Below are 27,862 nucleotides of genomic sequence, written 5' to 3' on the forward strand. Positions count from 1 at the left end.
CTATATTTTACAGAACAATCTGGAGTCCACACCTGTGGACTAACGGTTAGTGCGTCTGGCCGCGAAACCAGGTGACCCGGGTTCGATTCCCGGTTGGTGCAAGTTACCTGGTTGAGATTTTTCCGGGGTTTTCCCTCAACCCAAATATGAGCAAATGCTGTGTAACTTTAGGTGCTGAATCCCGGACTCATTTCACTGGCATTCTCACCTTCATCTCATTCAGACGCTAGATAACCTCAGAAGTTGATAAAGCGTCGTGAAATAACCTACTAAAAAAAGAACAATCTGGATATTTCTCCTTAAAATGAGTATACATTTTTTAAATGTGTAACTGTGCATCAAGGTAGTATACTTTCTTGGAAGAATAATGACTTGTTTTCAAGGGCAAACTTGCAATGTGATTTTTTACTTGCATCACTGTAGTGATTGGAATAGTCTTCTGGTTCTGTTGTTTGCCTCTGTTGTCCTTTGGGGATTTATCCAATAAATGGGCTTTTGTAACCTCCTTACCAACAGCTAACAGACTCATGATTGCTTTCTTACATGCTTTCAGTTTCCGTTCACCAACCATTATCAACCCAAGTTTATTTATGAAAGATCTTTACTCCAGGACATAGGGCCATTCGTAAATAAACACTTATTACACAACTCCATATTACACACACAATGAGTTGGACATGTGGTCTTTCTTGCCTATATGAAGCGCCTTGGTATAAGGACTTCATTCATACAATAAAATGAAAATGCCTATTTTGTGGACAAAGGGCCTTTCTTAAATAAGCGATTTATTTGACTAAGTAACTAAAAGCTCTTTAAATAAAATTTTGGTAAATTAATGTTTCATGATAATTTCTACATGCTCTCCTTAGAAGGAGAATAATTGTGTGCTATGTATGAGAAGGAACTAGATACGTAGGCAACCTATTACAATATTCACAGAGATAATAGATCAAGTCATGCCAACCAGTTTTGACAGATAATTTTCTTGATACTTCAGTAGTTTTGGGAGTACGAAACATAACGTGTTTCAACGCTCCTTGAGGTCATTGCTCCGCAGTGGGGATGAGTGTAACTCCAACACTTGCGAGAGGAGAATGTAAACAAAAACGTCTCATCACATAGGTTTCGATCAAATTACTGTACTATCGTAATACTTAACACATTATTTAAGAACACTGTAAACTTAATTTCTTTTCTAAATTAATTTATTTTTAATTCCTTCAAAGATAATAATTTGAATGAAGATTGAGTTATAGGATATGTATTCGTAATAATGTTATTTTGAGTTTACATCTAATGCAAAGAAATCTTTAATGGAAATAGATACTGTGAATGTTAAAGCGTCATAAAGAATATTATTTTGATGTACCGAAGTACGTATGATATTTCTGTGCAGAAATTCTGCGTTACCATATGATAAAGGATGGATAGAACAGAGAAAAATTCTCTCCGGCACCGGGACTCGAATCTGCGTTTTCAGTTCTACATGCTGAAGCTTTATCTACTAAGTCACACCGGATTCTAGTTCCGATGCCTGATCGAATCCATCTCAGTTAAGTTTTACCTCTCAGTTTCCCTTTGGTGGTCTACCCTCAAGTACTGTGTCACAGAATATGTGACATTGGCATAATGTCCAACGCACTATGTACAGAGGTGCATTCATTACGAGTGACTAAGTGGCCGGAATCTGATGGGATAAGCGCCAACAATTTTTTGAGGGTTCAAATTCAACACAGTCTCGAATACCATTTTTGGTACGCATAATTTCATTAATCGTGTCTGTTTTTAGCTGATTTCTGTGACGAGTTTTATTAGCTTTAGCTGGCTAAAAACTCTCTACTGATGCATTTGACGATGGCAGACAGAAAACAGTCTTCAGATTCGGGAACACCTGATGGTTTGCAGCATTTTTCAGAGAAAAAAAAAACAGTTTCCAATAATCTAAAACACTTATTATATATATATATATCAGGGTTTAAACCTAAAGATTTAGGATCAATAAGGCTATGTTGCCTCAATTCATTGAAAGTATTTTGTAATTTGACATCATGCAAATACCGGTAAGTGTGAAACTAATATGAAATGATTCTCTTGTTTAATATTCATGCATTTCTTTTAATCTATGGTAATTTAGGATAAATCTTTGATAATGTCGGTTTACAAGCAAAACAATTTAAGTAAAAAATATTAATTAATTTTGAGAAACGGCGTTTGAATATTCTTGGAAAAACTGAGTTCTCAAAATATTATTTTTAGTAAGTTGTTCTCTTTATGTGTATATGATTGTTCAATTCTAAGTTTATACACATAGACTGCATTATGTACATTATACAGAGTGATTTATATAGAACTGACACATTTCTTTCATTAATTGTTTCAAAACGAATTGTGCTAGCGACAACTTATTATACCTAAAATGTAGAGGAATTTTGGGAGATTATTTACCTCTATAGCAAATGTTGAAAATGTCCTCCATCCTGCATAAGGCACAACTCAACACGTCGTTCCATGTTACTGGCCACTCGTAGGAGGACTCTGTTGTCAATAGCTTGAATCTCCTGTGTGATGTTGTGCTTCAGATCGTCCAGTGTCTGGGGACGTGTGGCGTAAACCCTGTCTTTTAAGTAACCCCATAGAAAGAAGTCCGGCGTTGTCAAATCCGGAGATCTCGGTGGCCACAGGTTCCTGGAAATTATTCGGTCGTCAAAGAAACTTGCAACTAGTTCCATGGATTCATTTGATGTATGGCATGTAGCGCCATCTTGCTGAAAATATCCTTGACTCATCTCTACATCGTCTACATCAGCCGGTACTCTGCAGTTTTCACAGTCTGGTTAAAAAAATTAGCCCTTTTCACTCACCAGAGATCCAGTTGTTTCCAATTTGTTTACCAGTCCCAGTATTGTGTTTCTTTTGGGAGGATTGCGAACACCAAATTCTCTCTGGTATGCCCTTTGAGAAGCTGTAATTGAATTCGTAATCCAGTATTGCTTCACAAGGAATAGTCGTTGATTTAATATGTACTGCATTTTCACGTTGACACAAAATGTCGAAAACAGCTGCCAACAATAGGAATAAAACATAAACATCTGCGCATCTAGTGACAAGGAATCGAAACTCCAGAACATTCTGCTTAATTTGGTGCTAAAATTGGGTCATTGAATGAATTTCCAACGGAATAATTAAAGAAAGAAATGTGTCAGTTCTATATAAATCGCTCTGTATATGCCTTTTTCTCAGAAGTTATATTATTGACTTAATGTGTTTTGCTTCTAAACAGACGATATAAAGAAAACGAATCAGGAAGGTTGTTCTTTCACACATTGTTAATATGATTTTGTAATCCAGTTATGTCAAGTTGCATTACTTTCTTACAATATCAGATTAGCACTGCTCCAACCCCACATAATATGAGATTTGCAATATCTGCATTGAGTTGCCCTCTTCCAAGACAATTACTTGATTAAATTACGTTAATGCGTCAACCTATAGCCATAGCGCATAGCCTAACACAGCGATCATCAAAACACTGCACTCTCGGGCTAGCGTCTCTTACCCGCTGACAGACACTGCCCTAGCGTGCATTCGTGGCTGCTGGCGGGTATGCTGTCTCTCTATCCCCTGTGCACGACGGAGCAGAGTTCCTTACCCTCCATGCACTCTACTCATTTCAGCGAGTGCTGACGACCACTGGCCTAACAGAATTGGAAAGCCTATACTGTTTGTGCAGCGACATTTTATGACATCTCTTTGATGATGCGGTTGTTTGTAAATTTAACTGCATTGTTTCTCGATATAAATACTGAATTTTATGATCTTCGAAAATATTCTCTCATGTTCCACAGATATTTTAGAGCTTCCATATACAAAACTCGATTGAACTTTAAAAGTTGGGGGGGATTAAAGAACTACAAACAGCATTAGAATTGAATTAAAACCTGTTTTTTTAGGTTACTTGTATTGTGAGATTTTCTCGTCAAAATATTGTTGAATCTACTATCAGCGCGGTTCATATCGTTCGGATCCACTTGAAAAACTAGAACGTACTGAATAGCTTTGTCACTTAAAAGCGAAAACTGCAGAAGGATTCTTTAAGCCACAAGTGCTTGTTTAAGAATTACTTTATTATTGTTTTCTTCAAATTTTCATTAGTCCCGCATTCAAAGCAACGAAAGGACGTTGCTCGGCGTAATAATAATAATAATAATAATAATAATAATAATAATAATAATAATTAGGGAGCGGATGTTGATGACCTCAAAATTTACATAAAATGATAATTAAAATGCCCTTCAACCAGTGGCGGCTGCTCCCTACGTGCTAACGTGCTGTAGCACGCCATAAAATTATCGTCGAAATAATATTGTTAAAAAAACGCACATAATACAAATTCTGGCGGCCGGGTAGCTAAGTTGGTAGAGCAGCTGGCTACGGACTGGAAGGTCCGGAGTTCGATCCCAGGTGGTAACAGGATTTTTTCTCGTTGCCAAACTTTCAGAAAGGCTCCCAGGTTCACTCAGCCTCCTATAAATTGAGTACCGGGTCCTTCCCGGGGGTAAAAGGCGGTCAGAGCGTGGTGCCGACCACACCACCTCATTCTAGTGCCGAGGTCATGGAAAGCATGGGGCTCTACCTCCATGCCCCCCAAGTGCCTTCATGGCATATTACGGGGATACCTTTACCTTTTACCTTTTAATACAAATTCTACTTACAATAGTTCAGTATTTTCGATAATTTGGTGCTATAGACTCAATGGAATCCATCCTTACTCTCGTGCTAATTCGCAATTTAGCCCGGCTAGCAGTGTCTGCTCATGCGCAGAACAGAACATCACCTCGCCCCTCCTTGATATTTTGTTCTGCTTTTTCCGAGCCCCTACTACGCCGTAGCGGAGAAGTGAGAAATATGTTCCCAAATTGAAGCAGCAGAAAGCCGCCATTTGTTAGGTAGAAAGTGCGCGGGATTTCGAAATCACTATTTGAATACGTGTTGTATTGCGTATCCGAAAGCTGAAAGTTTTTGTTTAAAGGAACAATACTTCCTTTGCGATACCTTTAATACCCTGTCTCTACTGTCAGCAGAGTTGCTAGGTTTTCTGCGAGGGAAGTTGGGATATCAGAAGTTAACCTAAGACAGTGTTCACGTGCTATTTATTGTAATAGGCCTATTCGCCTCCGTGAGAAACACTAAAATACGAAGGACACACAGTACAGTGAACACTACAATAATTTTTTCTTTTACTAACCGCGAATAGCCTATGTTTGAACAATTTGCTAATAAATTAATTTTGGAACCGGTACTGCAACAGTTTCACTATCTGACGATGAATCCATGTTTAAACATAGTTCACTAAATCCCGCCTAAATTGGGATATCCGACAACCCTGACTGTCAGATATAGGTACTGTGTTCAGACTTGCATCATTTTCATAGGAACTCTGAATGTGAACATTCATCACCACGGTTAATAAAAGAATTAATATGTCAACTTTTTAATTCAATCTGTAGGTTAAACTGCTGTAAGAAGTGAAAAAAGTAGTAGCAACAGTAGCAGGAATAGTAGTAGTAGTAGTAGTAGTAGTAGTAGTAGTAGTAGTAGTAGTAGTAGTAGTAGTAGTAGTAATAGCAGTAGCAGCAATAGCATAAGAAAATGTTTCATTAATCCGTAACTAAGACAGGAATTACTTTGAATCAGTTATAGGCCTATTAAAAATATATATTTTTATAATTTATGCAGTTTCTGTATGTTTATGTTCGGTGAATAATTTTATTATTCATGTATGCACTGAAACAACAGCTTTTTGAAGAAAATGAATGATATGGAGTGAATGAAGGACAATAACAGTGTATAACAACGTAGTTTGAAAGGTAATTACTATCTTCGAAATAAGTTGAACACACTGAATGATTCAATGTAGGGTAGAAATTCTCTCTGCGGATTGCACCTATCCACTTTCGGTTAAGGGAATCTTTACTCAGAGGAAACTTGAATCATAAAGAGTCACATGGCAAGTACAATAGTTAGTCTTCTGTAGCATAATATAGAGAAAAAATCGTCGTAGAAATTAAGGATTAACTAACCAGTGAAATATAATATTCCTTCCTTCTGTATCATTACATCCGTGTGCATTGGTGCAATAAAAAGCAGCACACGAAAGAACCATACTTATTCAGCTCTACCAAACAAATGGCCGTTCGTAGACTGTTCAATTTGGGAACATTACACTAGCGCCAGTGAGCGGTCTAGCGGTTAATTAGTAAGTCTATAGCTTTTTCACACACCGCGCTCACTACTGGGTGTTCAGTTCAAAATGTGTCATGGCTCGCTGTATGTCGTCATGTGGCTATCCGATGAGCCTAGAGAATTCAATCTTCCTACACTTCCGCAAAGGCGTATTACCTAAATGCGAGAGAAGTTGCCTAGCAAGTACGGCGTTCATTCTGAAGATTACTTACCGATACGTACGGTAACGCCAGTAGTGGCAAGAATGTGAACTGTTTGGAAACACGTATTGAAGTGAGTTTTTTTTCTTACTGTCGGGATATGGGGAGAGGGTTAAGACGATTACTTACGTATTTGTTGACATTAACTTGGACGGTCAACATGGACACGGAGCATTTGATTTGTGTTGTGGAATGTTGCCGTACGCAATCGATGATAACAAATACCCTGCGTACGACTTGCCCGCGCAAAACACAGTTCGAAAGAGGTTATGGTAGCACACAGACTTTACAGACCGCCATCTGTTGCTACGACATTCAAGTTATACCGTACACGTTCTGAAGTTCAGATTGAACGCCTTGATTAATAGGCAGCTTCTCTGACATATAAGCTGTAACTCGCTTCAAATTGCTGACTCACAACAGTGACGTCATAACACACTTTGAAATGAACACCCAGTATTGTGCAGCGCGGTACGCTCTTCTTCACTTTGTTGTGGTGAAACTTTCTTTCTTCCCTTCTATATTCTTTGGTTCGTTGCAGTCGACGGAACAGTGCTGCCTAGACACCGCTAAAGATTTAACTTTGAAATAAAGGGCAATACGTTTTATATATGTAGCTTATTTTTGCTTTTTGTGTTTTTCATAAATATAATCATATTGAAATACATTTTTGAACATTCGTGTAAACACGTTTACTTTTATATAATATCAGCAGATAGTTTTGAGTTTATTATCTACGTGTTATGGGTCTATGTTGGCATGCCTTTTCGCGGGAGTCCGTGAAAATAGGGATTATTTTCCACTTTCAAAACAATGTGTGCAGGTTTATGGGATTCATTATCTTTTGTACTGTGGCAGAGCCTTCTTTAGTTACAAGCCGGGGCATGGGTAGGTTTGGCAACGCAGAGTGGAGGCGGGAGATTTTAGAGTGATATTGTGTTTGCTCATTGCTTTCGTAATACGTAACGCGTATTTTTTCAATATTACTTCATGCACAAAGGTAAGATCAAGACTCAGAGTAGTGATGTAAATTATTACGGGTTCGAAAATAGTGTTTTATTGCAATCAATTAGCTATACTTCAGAATACGGCGTAAGTAGGGTACTTACATACAAAGGCTGCCACTTAAAATAATTACAAAAAACATGTTTTTATTGATAGTACGAAGGTAAATAAATAAATAAAAAAGATATTCCTTGCACCGAAAATAATAAAATCAATAATGCAATAAAGACGTAAGTTCCTACGCAGTATTCTTAAGTTCCATTCAGTTAACAAATTTGTGGCTAGCAAATTGACAATGTTTTGCGACTTAATGGTGTTTCATCTGTGAAAGGTTTAGGATATATATTTAATATTATCTTATGCGATTATCTATCGTGTTTTTCTACAAATATTTCAGATGCCTAGAAAGTGCTGTGTGCCTATGTGTCGTAGCAACTACACTTATAATTAAAAAAAAAAAAAATAAAAACATAGTTTTTTTTATTGATGGTACAAGGGAAAATAAATAAATACTTAAAGAAATGTTACTTGTACCAAAAATAAATAAAATAATGACGTACTTTCGCAATACCCTATTACAATCAATTAACCATTATGTGGCTAGTAAATTGACAATGTTTTGCCGCTTAATGTTGTTTCACCTCTGACACGAAAGGTGTACGATATCATATGCATTTTAATTTCATGTGATTATGTCGTGCTTTTCTATAAATATTTCAGATATCCAGGAAGCCAGTTTTAGTTTGAACCTGGCCGGTCACCATAACAATACTGTTATTCTAAATTATTTGTTATAAACTTTTTAAAATATAATTTTAAATAAATATAACTACAGAAAACAAGCTAAGAATGTGAATTATGCAAATAGGCCTAAAATAAAATGTAAACAGAGGAAACTATTGACATTCCTATTATAATAAAAGTATGAGGATGTAAATACAGTTAAGCCAAGTAAAACAATCTATGAAAAAATGAAAACACATCCCTTCAACATAATACGTAACAAAACGCAACATTATCTATTAAGTACATGTATGTATCAATTAGCGTAAACTCAGTGGACTTTAAATCCTGTAAATACCAAGTGGGTGAATGTAGAGTATCCAACGTCCACTGAACGATATTTCACTTTTATCACTGCCAATGTTGCGCTATAATCGTATATGCATGGTAGGCTATAACAAAAACCTAAACTAACCAAACCTAACCTGTCAAAGAAGCAACAAGTTATACTAAATATGTGTAAAATTGGCCTATGTCTCTATTGTGGGCGGGACATAAGTAACATTGACCAAACCAACAAAGTGATTATATGGATCTACAAATTATAGATAGTTCTGACGTATAGCAGGCATTCCGAATCTTCAACAAAACTTCAAACATTTATGGGATCACAAAACAGCTGTTTACAATGACTTTGAAAACCAACGGCGTAACTTTATTGATTTAGCAGGCGAGACCCAACAATTTGACTAGAATTCTGATACACACAAACCACAAATAAGAATATAAAAATGTGGTTATACAATATTTAATAGAATAGTCAATTACTCTGTCATCCATAACCGTAAAAATTCCCAAAGACTGCAACCATTTTATTTTCATTTATTGTCTTGTTTTTATCACCAACACGCATATAGTTTATAATACATCAACAATTAACGTTTGGTACGACCGCAAACATAATTCCATCGACACACACTTATATTGTAACATTAATTTACATTGAAAATCGGCATTAGCACAAACACGTGTACTGTACGGTCAGCCGCCGGGTGACAGTTAATTACAGTATTGCCGACGTATGGCTCCGGCTTGTAACTAAGGAAGGCTCTGACTGTGGTCATTTTAAATGTATATTCTGCTGTGCGTCTGTCTATATTTTGTGCCTAGTGTAATTCAAATATATAATGTAAGTTTAATGTGTATGTTAATCCAGAGACAGGTTTTAGTATTGGAATTATAAACAGTTTCAAAAATATACTGTAGTTATATCACGATGAACTCATTCAATTCATTACTCAAAACTGCTTTCTCCAAGCAGCCATAGAAGATTAAATTAGAATAAAAAATCTAGGCGGCCAACACCAATATTGTGCAGAAAGTAAAGGTACGGTCACACGTCGCTACTTTTGCAGTGCTGCAGTACAAAAAACTGCGCAACTCTTGTACTGCGACGTGTGAACAATGGTGCAACCCGAAAAGTAGCGACTGCCGACCCTGCTGCCCGCTACTTTTCCATGCTGCGCGCAACTTAAAAGTAGCGACGTGTGAACAGGGCAAGAGGGGCACGCTACTTTTGGCTTACGTGTGAACACGACACGCAACTTTTGCAGCTGCAGTATAAAAGTAGCGCTGCAAAAGTAGCGATGTGTGACCGTACCTTGAAGGATGTGTACACTAGGAAATGTAACAGAACAATTTATGACAACAGTGACTGGATATGTGGATGCGAAATACGAAAATGCTCTGTTCTGCTTCCCTTGCCTCCTATTTAATAGCGGTGATTCATGTCTACGACAGGTATCAAAGATCTTGGTCTCTGAATGAATATATAAAGAAACATTCACACAGTGGGAAACATAAACTCGTTTGATCTTTGTACGATTGGCACCGCAAATATTGAGCTTATGAAGAATCAGCACAGAGACATGAGAAAGTCGAAAAAATCGATATATTTTATCGAAAATAATTGATTGTATTAAATTTTGTGGGAAATTTGAACTAGCGTTACGTGGCCACGATGAGACGGAAAGGTCAGATAATCCCGGTGTGTTCATAGGTCTTACTAATCTGATAAGCAGCGTGGAGTGTGTAGTGAGAGAATACATTGAAAATAACATAGTGTTTAGAGGCAATTCTAAGTCGATTCAAAATGTCGACGGATGGATTTCACCTTCAAAAATTAGGAGAGTCTAAAAATATTTTTAGTACGCTATTATTTTCAGGTACGAGCCGCCACTGCCTTCAACTAATGGAAAAATGACATAAAATTAAAAGAAAATGACATTTAAATATTATTCACCGTACTCGCACCACAACTTCTTAAAAATTAGTCACCTTGTTTCAATGACTGTCCTGAAAATCTCGGAGAGAGGAGGCAACTTCCTGCAATTTGGCTAAGATAAAGGAAAAGAACATGCAACAAAATGAAGGTTTCAAGGGAAAACTATAGATTTTAATGAGGGTTTACACTGTGTTTCAATCAGGGGTGGTCCATGTCAGTGCCTTCATTCTGTCTCCTCCTTCCGCACTTCACTTTTGTTACCAGATATTCCAGATGAGGGAGTGTGAATGACGAAACAAATTATGGCGCAGCGTGCATTCTTGCAATCTTTGTTTTAAAAATACCGTCTACTACAGTAGACATCCCTTCCAAACCATGTTGAGGACACAACGTCTTGTTCAGGACATGGTGAAAGTTTCCCCTGTTCCAAACATAAATTCTAAGACACCCTCGACAAAAGAACAGTAGCGGTCAAAGTCCTCACTTAAACTAAGCTGCTATCAAGCATTTGATATTACTTCCGTTGTGTGAGGTGAAGCCTTCATTGGAATGAGGGATGGACTTTAGAGTCTGTTCCAAACTATAAAACTCAAACTCCATTGTTGTTCACTTATTCAGTAGGTAATTGCTACTGATCTATTTGATTAGAAAATGATATAACAGACCTATTGGTAAAGAAGAAAGTAAAATGCATTCCAAATTATCTCAAAGTTCTTCAAAGTATTAAAAATGACCAAAAAATGCCGAAAAAATATAAAAATGACCTGTTAGTTAAAAAAAGTAAAAAAAAAAAGTAATATAAGAAATTACTTTTTTACGTTGATATTAACATAGTAAGGATTTCTCTATTAATAGGCATCGTCCTAATGTGAAAATAAGATGACTTTTCATCAACATCCGCCCGCTAATAATAATAATAATAATAATAATAATAATAATAATAATAATAATAATAATAATAATAATTTTAAACTTACATTAAACATTCACAAATAGAGCCACTCCCTGATGAGGATTGAACCCCTGTCTGCTAGACTTTAGTGAACATACTGTCAATTGAATCATGGTAGAAGAATTCTAATGTGATGGAAGTTCACACTTGACTAAAGACTCGTGTTAAGCAAATGACTGACATCGACTTCCCAAGTCGTCGGAAAGATGAGTTCGTCATACAGCAATAAACCAAAGACGTTGTAGTTATACATCATAAACTAAGATTCAAACAGTAGGCCTGTCCATGTTGATCGGCGCTTACGACTATTGTTTGTGAACAGATAAGCTATTCGTCTTGCGAAATGGACTGTCATGCTCCACTCCCTGCAGAGATTTTCCACGGAACGTGCCATCCGGAACGACTTAGGAATTCTAACGGATCAAGAGACGTGTTTTTCAAGAATGGCGTCGCATCGTGGCATGAAATTGTTCGTGCTGTCCACTAAACTGCTAGAGGTGGAGGACTCCTTGTCCTCGTCTTCGGTCCGGCACTAGACTACATTCTTGCCGCTGAATCACAGTTCCAGATCAGACAGCCGAGTATACTGCTATCAAATACTGTCTAACATGTTAGAGAGTATTTGCTGCTATGTAGCCCACCACTTCGTGGACACAAGTTCGCAAGGTCGTTATACTGTAGCCATTGGATCCCAGACTCGCAGGTTCGAGCACGACCGAAGAGGGACAATTTTAAAGGGCGAAAAACATTTTATTGAATATTCTTAAGGATTCAATTCAAATATTACATTACCATTTATATTTTGGCCATTAATGGTTCTATTGGTTTTGCATTTCTCTGGATTTTTTTTTTTTACTTAACAATTCCTGTATTTGTCTTTTTAATAATTCTTGTAATGCTTTTATTCTGGATCTTTATGGTCACCTTCATTGAAGACAGATTATTTTGTTAAAAATAAACCTTGCTTATATTTCGTAACTTAAGGGGTTTCTCAAAAAGACCAATTCAGTAATTGCTTTCGAGTGAGCACACCTAAACTTTTATATGTATATATTTATACAATAGAGGGGAAAACAAAGAATTTAACGAACATCGAAAAGCAATTCAATGATACTTTTGTCATGCTTCTAATGTAGTATGTGAACATACATAAGCCACTGAAAATAACACTGCATTAATTCTAAAATGTATGTCTCTCAAAATATTGTTGTTCATGCCTAAAAATGTGTTATTGCGAAATTCTATCTGTGTAATCATGTTGCCAATGTAGTAAATAGATAGGTAGGTAGGTAAATAGGTAGGTAAGTAGGTAAGTAAATGAACGTAAGGAACACAATGAAATGTTTTCTTTTCGGTGCATGATCTACAACTGTTTTAAATTGAGTTAATCCTGGCAGACATTTGGCTAAGAAGTTTATTAGTTAATGTACCTAAATGACGCTATGTAAAGATTCATCTTTATGGACGAGAAAAGCTTAGTAAAAAAATTCGTTTTGGTTGTCTATAGTCGAGTTTCCGAAATTTCTGAAAAGTCTAACAACCAGTTTAATTAAAAATAGAAGCAGAAAGGATAATTCGAGCAAAGTTGGGTGCTTTTAGTTACTATAACATAAAAATTACATTATTTTGTTTTATTATAAAATGAAATGAATTACTGTAATAAACTAGAACGTCTTATAGATAGATAGAAAAAAATAATGGCATTTCATCAACATCCTGTAGGATTCCAGAATGGACACTATTTTCGTTTAAATTAACAAATTTTCTAAAATTAAGCTTCGAAAATTGGAATGCAATATTAATTATCAACATTAGTTTTAAAAGTAATTACTAGGGAAATAGTTTATTCTAATTATCCAATGTCGAATTAACCTATTTCTATTGTATTATTATTACTTGAAAAAGTTTTGATTCTTGCAGAAGTTTCTAGTCTACATTTTCAATTAGTACGTTAATTACCACATGATTAACATAATGTAGTAGGCTATTATAAAAAAACTGTGAAATTTCAACTGTCTGCTTTCACTTGTTCCAGAGAAAATGGAAGAAATGTGCTTTTTAAAAACCAAATACACAAATGAACACATGAGAAGAATTATATTTTCTTAAATGCACAGTCGTAACATTAAGGTTCATCTCCTAACTATTCTGAAAACTCAGCCTACATAGTATAAAGTTTCAGCTACAAAATTAATAAAAGAAGAGGAAAAGATCTCTAAGAAAAAGAGGTTTGAAATTAATATTCTCGGAATATAATGCATGGTTTTTATACTGACTATTACACTCTTACTACGTCATACTACTTTTGACCAATAAAACGGTACGAAAGGACGTATTTCAACCAATCATGGCTGCTTATCGCACAATTTTATCGCGTCCCCAGCATTTGTTTAATTTTATCGCGTCCCTAGCATTTGTTTCTTTGTTTGCCAACATTTGAAACTGCGCTGGTCTGGACGTCAAAAAAAAAAAAAAAAAATATATATATATATATATAATTACAAACCACTCCAGTCGATGCACAGCAGTTTCAAATATGACTCGCATTGGCATTCAAGAACAAGAATTAATCAAAATCACTGATCATACCTATGCATCTTCTGAAATCCGATTTACAAATAAATGAAGAGCACCATTCGGAAATCCTGAATAAGTTGAATACACCATGTGGGCCTAAATCAACGAGTTCCACTTCTATTACGCACACGTCCAATATAACATCAATTGAACCACCAACCACATTCAAATTTGAAAATTGTACATTCAATAATTATTCCTTTCAAAATTATTCATTCGGAAATCCTGAATAAGTTGAATACACCATGTAGGCCTAAATCAACGAGTTCCACTTCTATTACGCACACGTCCAATATAACATCAATTGAACCACCAACCACATTCAAATTTGAAAATTGTACATTCAATAATTATACCTTTTAAAATTATTCACGTTTATTTTTTATGTCATCGTCGTTAATTAAAACTTTTTTAACACTTGTGTATATTAGTTAGGTTATGTTATAGCTTCTGCTATATGATATTATGGATAGTCACGTATCAGAGATTGTTTAATATTAAGATTTATTGAAAATCATCTGTCAAGTGACGTTGATTACTGGGGTTCGGATAATTGACGTGGAATGTTGCATTTTAATAAACATGAAACTGAATCAACAAAGCCTTCTTGACTAGTAAGTAGTAACATTGCCATCGTGTATAATAGAGAACTTTTCGACGAGAAGGCATTGCTCACTACTGCCATCTAGCATGCATCTAGCGTAATATTTGTAATGTTGAGATGGTACAATAATACATTTGAAGACAGTTGTATTTTCGTAAGTCAATTAATATTTTATTGTATTGGAGTACTTCGTTACTTCTAATCTTTATATACTTTCTTCTAATCGTGTAATAGTCAATTAAATCCCACTCGAGTTTTGATTTTCTCTAGATAAATCAAAACGTCTAGTGAGATTACTGTTGATAAAAATCAACTAACAGGAATAACATAACTGCATCATAAAATGTACGTTATATCAATTTCTTCAAAAACTTCAAAATAATCGTTTTAAATATAAAAGATAAAAACGACAATATTTAAATTCCCTTGTGGCCAGTCGACTACATTTAAAATCAAGTCGAAAGTTCTCAAACCAAGTAGTATATTATCAATTTTCTTTTGTAAAGCTTCTGCTACTGTCTGCTAGATCTCATCGTAAGATGTGCCATGAGATACGTTCCAGCAGGCAGTGCTTCTACTTATCGATTCTAGTTCCATTTTTTCATTCTGTATGGAATTCATTGCTCAACACGTAACAATGCCATCTTCAACAAAGCAAATGACATATTGGACCGCCATTATGATTCTTTATTTCAATTAAAACAAGCAAAGATAGCGTTTTATGTACAGTATGTGTATTGAGGAGCTCAGTTCGAGTCCCATGGGATAACCAGGATGAATCTTTCCCACTGAGGTAAGATTTCCAAGTTTTATTATGATTCTTGCTTGAAAACTGCAACAATAAGTAGGGAATAGAAACATTTACGTTTCATAGTGTCAATAGCGATTCTAAGAATAAATGTATATATTGGGGGCTGATAATTAAGCCTCGACTGGACAGCACATTTAAAAACACTACCGATCGCACGACACAAATTTAAAAAATACTGAGGACAAGGAAGTTTTATGGTTTTAATACATTACTTTACTTTATGACCATCCTTTCTTATCAATAAACATAAACAAAATAAATCGTATAATGCAGCATTTCTGAAAGTTTGGAATTCTGTGATTGTAGACTATTTAAATAGTATTTAAGATTTGGAGATAACTGCAAAATGTAGGTATATGAAGTCACGAAAATACGAATCAATAAAAACATGTCAGACAGTACTAGTTTTAATTTAAAAACAAGGTTTAGTGTAAAATAGTGGTAACAAATTTCTGCGCCCAACCCCAAAATGTTAATCATTATTATATTTCATAATTATTACTATTGAACATCTAAAAAGAAATGTAATATTTATCACTTCGTATCTGAATTCTCTGTGTATTTATCCATGAAAACAAATCACAGAAATAGTCTACAGCTTTCCGCCCTAAAACCAGATAATTATGCCTTTAAAAAGTAACATATTCATTCCACTCAACAGAACAATAATTAAGTACTAGATTTTATATAATTACGTGTGTGAATTATTGTTAAATACTATTAAAATATATTAACATTTGTATACTAACGATTATTTTTTATTAAGTTATTATTTCTTTACTCTTTTAAAGATCTTATACAAGTTCATAGTAGGCCTACTGATTATAGCGAACGTGCACTTTAAACCGACTTGAAAATGCAAGTTTTTGAGAGTGTATGTGCATTATTAACATAGTTTCAATTCTACAGTTACACCCACTTCATTAAATGAATAATAATAATAATAATAATAATAATAATAAAAATAATAATAATAATAATAATAATAATACTTACTTACTGACTTTTAAGGAACCCAGAGGTTCATTGCCGCCCTCACATAAGCCCGTCATTGGTCCCTATCCTGAGCAAGATTAATCCAGTCTCTATCATCATATCCCACCTCCCTCAAATCCATTTTAATATTATCTTCCCATCTACGTCTCGGCCTCCCCAAAGGTCTTTTCCCCTCTGGCCTCCCAACTAACACTCTATATGCATTTCTGGATTCGCCCATACGTGCTACAATAATAATAATAATAATAATAATAATAATAATAATAATAATAATAATAATAATAATAATAATAATAATAATAATAAAAATGGACTACAAGAATTCCAAGTTTGTACAATACGTTAAAAGTGATCCGAAATGGAAAAAAGTTTGAGAAAGACTGGCATAATGTATTACAATATGTTCATACTCGTACTTGTTATTAAATCTAATTCAAATTCAAGTAACTGTTGGGTCATTCCATGGTTGCGTGTGTGACATTTTAACAGCAGATTCACTTACAAAAGACACTGTAGATTATAGTAATATGCGTTACAAGAGCAGTATGTTGAAGTTTTCATGTTCGAGGAAAAGTTTGAAAAAGCGAAACGTAGTTGAGCTTTTTTAATTTCCGAGAATTGAAAGAAAACATACCGCTCGTGTATCGTACATTATTTTGTGCGAAGATCGTTTATTACATATCTGAAAGAGGCATTTCTAATTAGTTGCAATGAAATCTCCATCTTGGTTTCTGTTCAATGACGGCAAATTTGAAAAACAAAAATATCTATCTTCAACATTGTTGCTTTAAAATGTTTTCTGTATTTACTATACTCCAGCAGGCCGTGATATACGTCTGTCTTTTTCTTTCCCCCAGTCTATAAATGCGAACTTAAAACAAACGGTAAGGTTATGTAATGATTTAGAGTTTACTTAATTTTTGCAAATATTTAAGAACAATAATTAACAGTGCAATTTAGGTGAAATTGCAGTGGTAAGTTTCCAATTTATAATTATTAGTATATTGAATGTCTCTAAAAATAATATGTTAAAAGCCTAAAGCAGTAAAATCAATATGTCACTTAAGGGGTAAGAAGAGGGAAATTGTTATGTGTGTTAGGTTGGGAATACTGAATGTGGAATTTTACACTTTCCGCGGATTGGTTTTGTGCGGAAACCAAGCAAATATGCACGATCTCGCACAAAATGTTTTAAGAGCTAACATTTTTATTTTTATATATTATATTAACCATCAATTACTTAATTCAGTTATGAAGTTTTGAGTTGGTTAAGAAGAATACACTTAACAAAAATAAAATATCAATCTTTGTCGCGTGTGTGACAAAATGATACAACTCCTTCTCATGCAATTGAAGATTTTATTACAATTCTGTTCTCTTGGATTATGAATATGATTGTAACTTGTTGGTGATATAAATAAAATGTATACTTTTGAGATGGTATAATAGAAGTTGCTGAGGAACATTAACATTCCACGTAAATTCTAGTTTGAAAATGTTGCGTGTGTGACCGTTGCGTGTGTGATACTTGAAGACATATTAAGTTTCCATATTTTTACCAGCGGCAATGTAACATAGATATTTTTTATTTACAAAGGAAACAAAAAAAATACCACTGCTATTGAAATTAATTAAAAAAAAAACATACAAATTTCAAATTTTTTACAAACATTCATGTAGGCTAAAATGCAAGCATAGTCACATAAAGGCAAATTGACCCCTGTTATTAAGCAAATTAGGAGGTTTCACTTTCTTCAGGATCACTGAGAAGTCCTCCCAAGATTTGTCCTCATTTACTGGCTTCAACCAACACTTTCCACTGGGATGCATATACTTGAACAAAATTTGATTAGTCTCGTCCTCATACTCTATCACAATAGCAAAGAAAGGCTACCAGCATGGCTCAGTCGGTTAAGGCGCCTGCCTACGGTCTGAAGTTGCGTTCGGGCGCGGGTTCGATCCCCACTTGGGCTGATTACCTGGTTGGGTTTTTTCCGAGGTTTTCCCCAATCGTAATGTGAATACAAGGTAATCTATGGCAAATCCTCGGCTTCTTCTCGCCAAATATCATCTCGCTATCACCAATCTCATCGACGCTAAATAACCTAGTAGTTGATACAGCGTCATTAAACAGCCAACTTAAAAAATAGCAAAGACGATGTCTTGTTTCCTGTTAGACTTTCCTGTTGCATTTAAAAATACAAGTACAAAGTCCCCTGGCTCAATTTTGGTATTGTCCTTGTTGTTGCATGAAGATCTAGACTTCTTCTTCTTCTTCTTCCTCTTCAAGATGTAATAATTAGACTGTTGCTAATTCTGTTTGTTGAGAGCTTACAGAAACCTTCACCACACCTTCTTTAATAGGAGACACAAAGTAAACTTTATGCAGGCTTCGAATTGGCTACAAATTTTTCCAATGATTATCCAGGAATGATGATAATGAATTCACTTCTTCTGCAGAGTAAATAGTGTTGTTACATCTTTTACACTATGTTTGGTACATTCATAGAATTCATAAGGCGAATTTATAATCACTTGGCGTGATTTCACCATTTGCCAAACAGTTCTTTTCAAAGTTCTCCCAACATTATCAACTGCTCCTTTGCCATGGGAAGTGGCAAAAAAATTCCAGTCTGCAGAAATATTGAAGTCAGACTGAATATGTGTGAGGTTCAACACTGCGAAGCAATTCTTGAACTGTGCAGCACAGCCACCAGAGAATATCTTCACATGTTGAATATTCGGAACTTGTTTTTGAGTTTCAAGTCTTAGAGAAGGGTTTTAAGGAATACCCAAATAGAATATTTGCTGTGTGACAAGTCATCACTTATAATGACATAATTATAATTCTTCCCACATTTCAACCAAACAGCAGCCGTGAAAATAGTGGTTTGTCACTGACTCCAGTCAGCACTTTGAATTTCATCTTGGCTCAAAGATATGTAGTTTTCTGCAAAATCAATTTGGATGACTGCATCATGCATTAGAAATTTTTTCTTCACCTCTCCAGAGTGTTTGGACTGTTTTCTTTTCACGTAACTATGGAGCTTGAATGCTGTTCAACTGCATTTGTTTTTGCTTCACATAGATACAGTTCCAGTTTCCAGGACAATTTGAGGTTGTCCTTCCACGTCTTTGCACTGAGGCCATTTCATTTCATTATTAACTGTTTCTTCATCACTAATGATATTTTGAACAGAATTGCAGGCCGACTTGCATTTCTCACATGTATCTGACATCATTCAAAGTGTTCAATGTCACATACAAGGATGGCTAATAAATCTTGTTTAGTACGTGGAAATAGCTACATCAGTTTCTTTCCTACACTTTCCACCAAAAACTGCATGTTCCCATGGTAATGTTATGGGCCATAGAGGAAACGGGAAATACAAATGGTGGGCGAAGCTCGAAAAAATTGAATTTCTTTATCACACAATCAGGATATTCCTTCACAAACTCTTTATAGGCTTCAGCAATGGTCATCATCATAGTTCGTTTCTGTACCACTTCTTTCTTGTCGGTTTGAACATTCTTGATGGTGACTTTGTCTTTTTTACCTAGCTCAGTCCTGCTTATGTCATCACGGAGATAAAACTGCACCATGTTATCTTTTGTTTCATCATTCAATCTTTTACGGTATCTTCTTTTTTTAATTTTTGTAGCAGATTGTCTTTTTCCAAATTTCGGCAATTCCTCAAATATAAATTTCGATACCACTGCTTTCCTTTTCCTTAGGCTGTTTGGTAAACTTCTGTTCACTTCAGAAACTGCTTTCCCTAGTGATCTGTTGCTCCTATATGAACCCCTTGTTGGAGATGCATTAGGCTACTTATCTCAGGTACTCACTTTAGTTTTTCTCTATGCCGCCTCTGTCTTATTCTATCTTGCTTGCGCTTTAGCTTTAACTTATTTTATCAGTTTGAAGAGCTTGTTTTTATCTTTCCCTGTTTTTTCATGTTTTGCGTTGCGGGTGTGACATTTGATAATATGAGGCTAATGTCACACACGCAACGCAATTTTGAGAGCAAAATAGTATGCTACAAAAAAAGTTGTTATATGTTAAAATTTAGATCTTGTGGATAACCTCACTTTCTGAAAGTTTCACTTTGCTAAGTTAATTACTTTCTTATGGGCATAAATAAAATCATGTTTTGTGTTGCGGGTGTGACATATGATCTTAATACTGTATTTTGATTTAGTCCCATGTACTTGAAAAACTCATCTGATTTGCTTCAAAATTTCACAGTAGATTGTGGAACATCTACACAGCAAGTTTCTCACGCAACAACAAATCAGAAGACAAGCAAAGATGATCAAAGCAGGAAACATATGAGGTGTATTTTTCCTTTTGTCAGTAGTACTATTAATACTAAAGTCAAATATGCATAGACATTAAATAATTTAATATTTTCATGAAATTAACTGTTTATCTGGTATAAAGGTTCATCTACTCTAGAAATATGAATATTACAATTACTTTGAAATATTTTAATTTTTTTGCATTCAGGGTCCTTTGACATGGAATGACCCTGTTACGAAAATCTTCATCTGTCTCTAATTTAATAGAAATATATTGTACGAATGAACAATTGCTTCGAAATGTCTATAATTTTTAACCAACGTTACGAACTCACAATATCAGAGGTCTTACAGGTGGCCACGAACTAATCATAGATCCCTCAATTAATAACGGCTAAATTGACATGAACTCATCTTTCCTTTTTGGCGCTTTTATTATCGAAGCGGTCTCAACATTGACAGAAATTGAAATATATTGAATCTCATAACTACTTCCAGCCCACTTGGTCTGATCAATTGTTTGGGTTACATAATCCCGTAGCTCACCATGGATTCATTTTGCCTTAATATCACCTCCATTCCAACAATTCAGTCGACGCTGAGTGACCTCGTTAAATAACAGACTTACAAGCTGCCGGAAAGAAAAAAAAAGTGGATACATTTTATCTTTCCACGTTCGAATGCGGAAAGTTGCACTGTCTGTACTGCATTTTCGGCACACCCTCCGAGAGCGTGGAAATAAAATATAGGCTAAGCACATAATTATAATCAATCAGCCAGAGTGTAATCAAATCACATCCCAGCACATGAGTCTCTTTCCCTAGTCCATCTATACTGGTTGTCACTAGCTGTATTAAATTAAATTAAAAATTTTAGGCAGCTTTTACAAGTCTTTCAGAACTTTCGAAACAATTCCAGGAATTTTCAAGTAATTCACTGATTCGATTATTATCGAAGTTACTTGCAGTATTGTAGGTTTACAGAGAGATCTGCTTGCGACAGAGAACATTTTCAGACAAAGTGAACTCTAAATCTTTCATAGAATCCTCTCATTTGGGAATAAGACTAATGTAATTGCGCCAATCTAAATCATGGGACACATCACTTTATTTTTGTTCTAAAGTGAGACAAATTACGGCATTTATAGCTTTTAAAACTTTACCATCGTCGATTAAAATTTTACCATTTATTATTCACATTTCTGAAATTTTCTAGGAACAACAGGAGCCCATGCTGTGGGAAGGCCGACAATGACATGCAGCCCATGGCGTGAGACCCTTTAACTAACCCTGTCGAACATCAGGATAACAGACAATGGAATTAATGATGGTGGACTAAACGTTTCGCCAACAAGGTAAGGCCTTGCGACTTTCATCTTCTTTATTAGGTCAAATGATTGAATTAGCATGAACTATTACTCAAGAAATATTCCTGGTCCGCATTGCAGTAGCAGGAAACTGAGGGTTTAAGATTATTTACCTCTAGAAATGTAAGGCTTTTGCTTTGAGAAATATACACGTTAAATTATTGCATGTTCATAACGTGTTGAACGGGCAATTCTTCTTAATTCTTGAAATTAGTTTGTAGAGATTTTTTGATAGCTTCTATGTTCAAATGTGTGAAAACATGTCGATTTCAACGACGATAAAACAGTATGTTCTTCCTTATAGGGTTTTGTGTCTTTTGGGGTTTAGGCAACACCAAGACTCAAGGGGTTTAGATAGCACAATAAAAATTATCTCATGCATACCTGTGTGCCCCTCACTCCACACGAATATAATAATTGAAGTTAAAACTTTTTTTTTTCAGAATTATATCAATCCTATAGTTATTACTTTGATCAATTATATTCAGTTCACGATTTTTCCTTTGTATTTGTTTCATAACTTCTCTTATCACTGCATAAATGAATAATATTGAAGTGTTACTTTGCTTAATCTTGATAGAAATTTGACTTCATCTTATATCTGCTTCGCATCTAGGTAATGAGCAAACTAAAAATTAATTAATAGTATTTGTGAACTTAAAAATGGTGTCGTTCTAATAACAAATAAATTATGTTTTATTTAATGACGCTCGCACCTGCAGAGGTTATATCAGCATCGCCGGTGTGCCGGAATTATGCCCCGCAGGAGTTCTTTTACATGCCAGTAAATTTACTGACATGAGCCTGTCGCATTTAAGCACACTTAAATGCCATCGACCTGGGCCAGGATCGAACCCGCAACCTCGGGCACAGAAGGCCAGCGCTATACCGTCTGCGCCACGCAGGTCGACCATTATAGTAATCTTATTTATTAATGTAGACAGAACTTCACGTTTATTTCTTAGTATGTATGTATTTAATGTCTACCCACTTCACTTTACGTGATTCGGGTTTCGCATATTGCGGATAGATGGCAGAACTGTGCCCCTTTTCTAGTTGCACACCACTTCGGCGGGTCACGCTGTACATGATGTGTATCTGTGGAGAGTTATGTCTTGTACTAGGGTGAGTGTATGTGTAAGTATAATATATGGAATGAGTGATGATGATGAAGATGAGAAAGAGAGAAGGAGAATCCCGGTGCTGGCACGTAGCTTACTCCTGTCGAATAACACTAAGTGGGCCGTCAAGCTTAACGCCCCTATCCGACAGACGAATCCCTAACAACAGTGACATATGCCTTCTCTTCATATGCACTGCGGAGAGATTTGAGATTTAATATTTATTTCTTGTAATAATGTTAATTTTACATATCTAGTATTTCAGTGACGTAACTTTAATCTTAAATCCTGGAAGATTAACTTTCTTGATGTCATGTTCGATAAGTATCTTAGTTTATCCTTTCACATGGATGATGTTTATAACGCTTTAAACTCAATAAGGGGGGCAAAGGCTAATTGGGATTTCCTGGTCTCTGATCGGGTCAAAAACCCTGATGGAACTGATATTTATCCCTTGTGGTGAATTTCGGTGAAGTCCGGAGGGCCTAATTAGTCAAATCCACTCTCCTCACCTCCACGCTGGGGCCCCCTGGGATCTCTTAAGATGCGAAAGAGAGAGTGATGTGCGGAAAGCGGTGGGAGGCTACCGCATATATATATCCCAAGAAGATAATTTATGATATGATAAAAATGCCATGATGAGTCTTTCCCTGGTAAAAAATTCCGGACATAAACTATCCCCCCAATCGGATGTCCGGGTGGGGGATACTGGGGAAGGACATGTCATGTCGAAATCCAACGGAGAGAAGAAAAGAAGATGGACAAGAAGATCGACAAGAAGACCGACTGCAACGTGGTATGTGAAGACTCCACCTGTACCAGGTAAGTTGGAAAACTTGAAGGAAACAATGAGAGGAATCAGATGTGATGGGAATATCAAGAGTGAGGTGGGAAAATAGTAGTGAATTGATGAGTGATGAATAGGGCTCGGAGTTATGAAATATATTTTATTCTTAGACATCACAGACAATGTAGCATACAAAATAAACTCGTTTCACGTCAACACGAACCAATATACTCTACATTTACTTGCGTTTATTTGCATTTTTTGGTCTTTTATTGTTTACTGGTCATTTTTTTTTTTTAGGAAATGTTCTACTTTTTGTTGCATTCAATGGCGAAGCTTCAGGGTAGGCACGGTAAGCTGAGCTTTCCCAAACATTTTCGATGAAGGGACAAGATCAATTTAGAATTTACTTAATTAAAAACAGGAGCGTTCTCGCGTTTCGTTTACCTTTTAGTGATGTAAAGCACGGCCTAGATCACTACTTCCAAACCATGTTTTCAGCCCAGCTTACTCAAAAATTTTGTCAAGGTTCGCAAATTTATTGCCCATTTCTTTTTTTAACGGACTTTTTCTAGGTGTAATCATATTATACATTCCAGAGCCTACAGCAAATTGCATCATGCAGGAATTTTGCCTTATGATTGCAACAACCTTAACTACAGGTCTGTGTAACGTGATTGCCCCCATTCAATGCAACAGTATAAATACTACAGACGCAGTGCTCGCAGTCAGCATATTGTATCTTACAAGTGAAGACAGTATTGATAGAGAAGGTGTTGTTCTATAGCAGTTTCTCAAAGCTTGCTGACTAATCCTCAAATTAAGGGAAGTTAGGGATTTTTGTCATTTATCAATGGCAACTTTTCAGTTTTAGCAACAACAATAACATGGCTAGAGAAAAGAGATAAGAGCATTCATTCGGTGTCAAAAAGATTACAAACTTCGAAGAAGCTTTGCAACAGTGAGTAGGAAAAATTGGAAAACAAGTTAGAGACAAAATGAAAGAACGTACTGGGAAACAACATTGGGTACCAGTCAATGTCTTAAGTCGAGAAAGCTCTGCAAGGAGAAAACACTTTGATCACTTCAAGTATGTGCCCATGACGTCAGTTGAAGTAGAAAAGAATGTTTCAATATACAGAAATGTCTTTCAAGACAACCGGCGATCCTTCAAACATGAGATTCTACGAATCATTATGATTATCATTATTATTATTGTTGTTATTAAAATATTCGTCACTTTCCTAAATTTTGATGTTCTATTTTCACAAATTTCAGGCCATTTTATAAGCCATTTTCCTGTGATTTTTAGGTCATCAACTTCCGGGCCCTAATTATAAATAATTAAAAAAAATATATACCGTCCGCCACAATGCACTAATTTGTAAGTCAATTAAATTTATTTATGTATTTTAATGTTAGTAAATTACAAATGAATACAAGTTAATATGAGCCGAGACATAGATGGGAGGATAATATTAAAATGGATTTGATGGTAGGAACTGAGTTAATCTTGCACAGCATAGGGACTGATGACGGGCTTATGTCAGGGTGACAATGAACCTCTGGGTTCCTCAAAAGCCGTAAGTAAGTGAAGATATTTAACACTTTTTTATTTATAATTTATTCACTGTCAGTTTTATTTTGTTTGTATTCAAATCCCCTCCTGAGCACGAGTCTTAGTCATTCAGGAGTGGACTAGTTTATATAATATAATATAATATAATATAATATAATATAAAATAATATAATATAATATAATATAATATAATATAATATAATATAATATAATATAATATAATATAATATTATATAATATTATATTATATTATAACTTAGCCTATGAGCCGTTCAAAGCAGAAGTGGTGTAAGTCAAAATTGAGTGACGAGGTTTAAAGTAAAAATTCTGTACAATACAGCTCGAAGTAGCAATTAATATATACTTCGTGCTATCCACTGACTACTAATAGTTTAAATAAATTGAATATTAATTGCTACTTGGCGCTGTATTTTACAAAATGTTTACTTTAATCCTCATTACCCATTTTTGGCTTACACCACTTCTGCTTTGAACGGCTCATATAATATAATATATAATATAATGTAATGTAACATAATATAAATAAAATAATATATAATATGATATAATATAATATAATATAATATAATATAATATAATATAATATAATATAATATAATATAATATAATATAATATAATATAATATGAGTGCAGGAAAAGAAGGAAAAATGAGCAATTTCTGTATTTAAATTCATGGTTTAAAACAATAAATAATAAGACTTAAGCTGCTTGTGGTGATCAAATGTTTCTTCTAATTCAACACTCTACAAGAAAACGTGTTAATGATTGACCAAAATTGAAAAATAAATATTTTTTTTAACTATTTCAAATTGCTAAAGATTTGACAAGATTTTAAAACGTGATTAAAGTTCATTGTAACTTATGTAAAGCCTATCTAACAAATATTACAGTATACATTAAATATTATGTAAATCATTTAGCAAATAAATGTCTATACAAAATATCTATATTACTTAATAACTGCACGGCACCCTAAAGCGAAGAATATTACGATTGCATATTGTTTTAAAACAAAACATTTTCAATTAGTATTCACCATTTGGCTGGACAGCACCAATTATCCTCTTCATAGTCAGCAATCAGTGTATTATAAAGATTTTAATACAGAATTACACTACCTTTTAGGTCGACATGATACAACTGGCAAACCGAGAAAGCCGATGAAGGTACACGCTGCCACTCAGACCTCGAGCAGCGACTACTTCTTTGAACCCAGTAGCCAGTACCCGAGTGGGAGAAGAAGGTCTGCGAGGAGGGGAGGCAGATTCTGCAGATACTGGAGAATTATCTTTTTTTCTTCCAATACTCTACCTACGAAGGTAAGTAACTGTTTACATCTTAAAGTAGAGGTGCTTTCAGCTATGCACAAACAGAATCCCAGAGTAGCACAATCAGCTAATCGACCGCCATTGTTATTTCAACATGCTTGGGATTGGAATATTAAAAGTAAAACTCAATTTAGGCCAATGTCCATGGCTGTTAAAATTAAAAATATTTGATTCTGATTTAGGCTACATTAATTTCCTATACAAATGTATATGGCAAATAGCGTGCGCTGTAATAAAAATGGCTGATTTGTCGGCATTTCCAGCGCAAAGGATTCCGGTACTCTGGATATCCAAGGACCAGGGGCGGCCCGTCCATAAGAGCTGCAGCACTCCCTGCTTTGACAGGAAAATAAAAATAATATTTATTTTAATTTGTAGAAGAATTGTTACAGCTTTTATTGGTAAATGGCTTTATATTTCATCTGGCCGAGAATATGTACTATTATCTTATGCATAATCTTTTTGCACGTCGACTGTATTGGAATTGACACTGCATTCAAAGTCGTCCTGGGATCTGCAGGGTGGGCAGCTCATAGAGAGTGTGTCTTGCATGGTCAGGGGATAGAGAGATGAAGGGAAGCAGAGGGAAACTGTTTAAAACCCATATTTCACTGCAGTGGCTTGCAGAGCCAGGCCACAAGGGGAGATCTTTCCACCACTCCCACACCGCTATTGTAATGCTACGTCAAATGGATTCTCCTATTCCCTTGAAACTTAATGACAAAATTTTTATTTTCTCTTCACATACTTACTGTTGTAGCATCTTATCGAGTTAATATAACGAAATTACTATTCTCTTTTGCCTTATTATTACGTATATATCCAGCCTCCAGCAGAACCTAATATTTGCCTTAATTCAAAATGATTGCACGAGTAGAATCCTTTTAATATAGCACGTAAAATACGAAAGAGACTTCTTTTCCACTTTTAGAACATTGCTTTGGTGTGACGTCTTAGTATTGTAA

This window comes from Periplaneta americana, chromosome 1 (assembly GCF_040183065.1).
Source record: "Periplaneta americana isolate PAMFEO1 chromosome 1, P.americana_PAMFEO1_priV1, whole genome shotgun sequence".
Classification (NCBI taxonomy): domain Eukaryota; kingdom Metazoa; phylum Arthropoda; class Insecta; order Blattodea; family Blattidae; genus Periplaneta; species Periplaneta americana.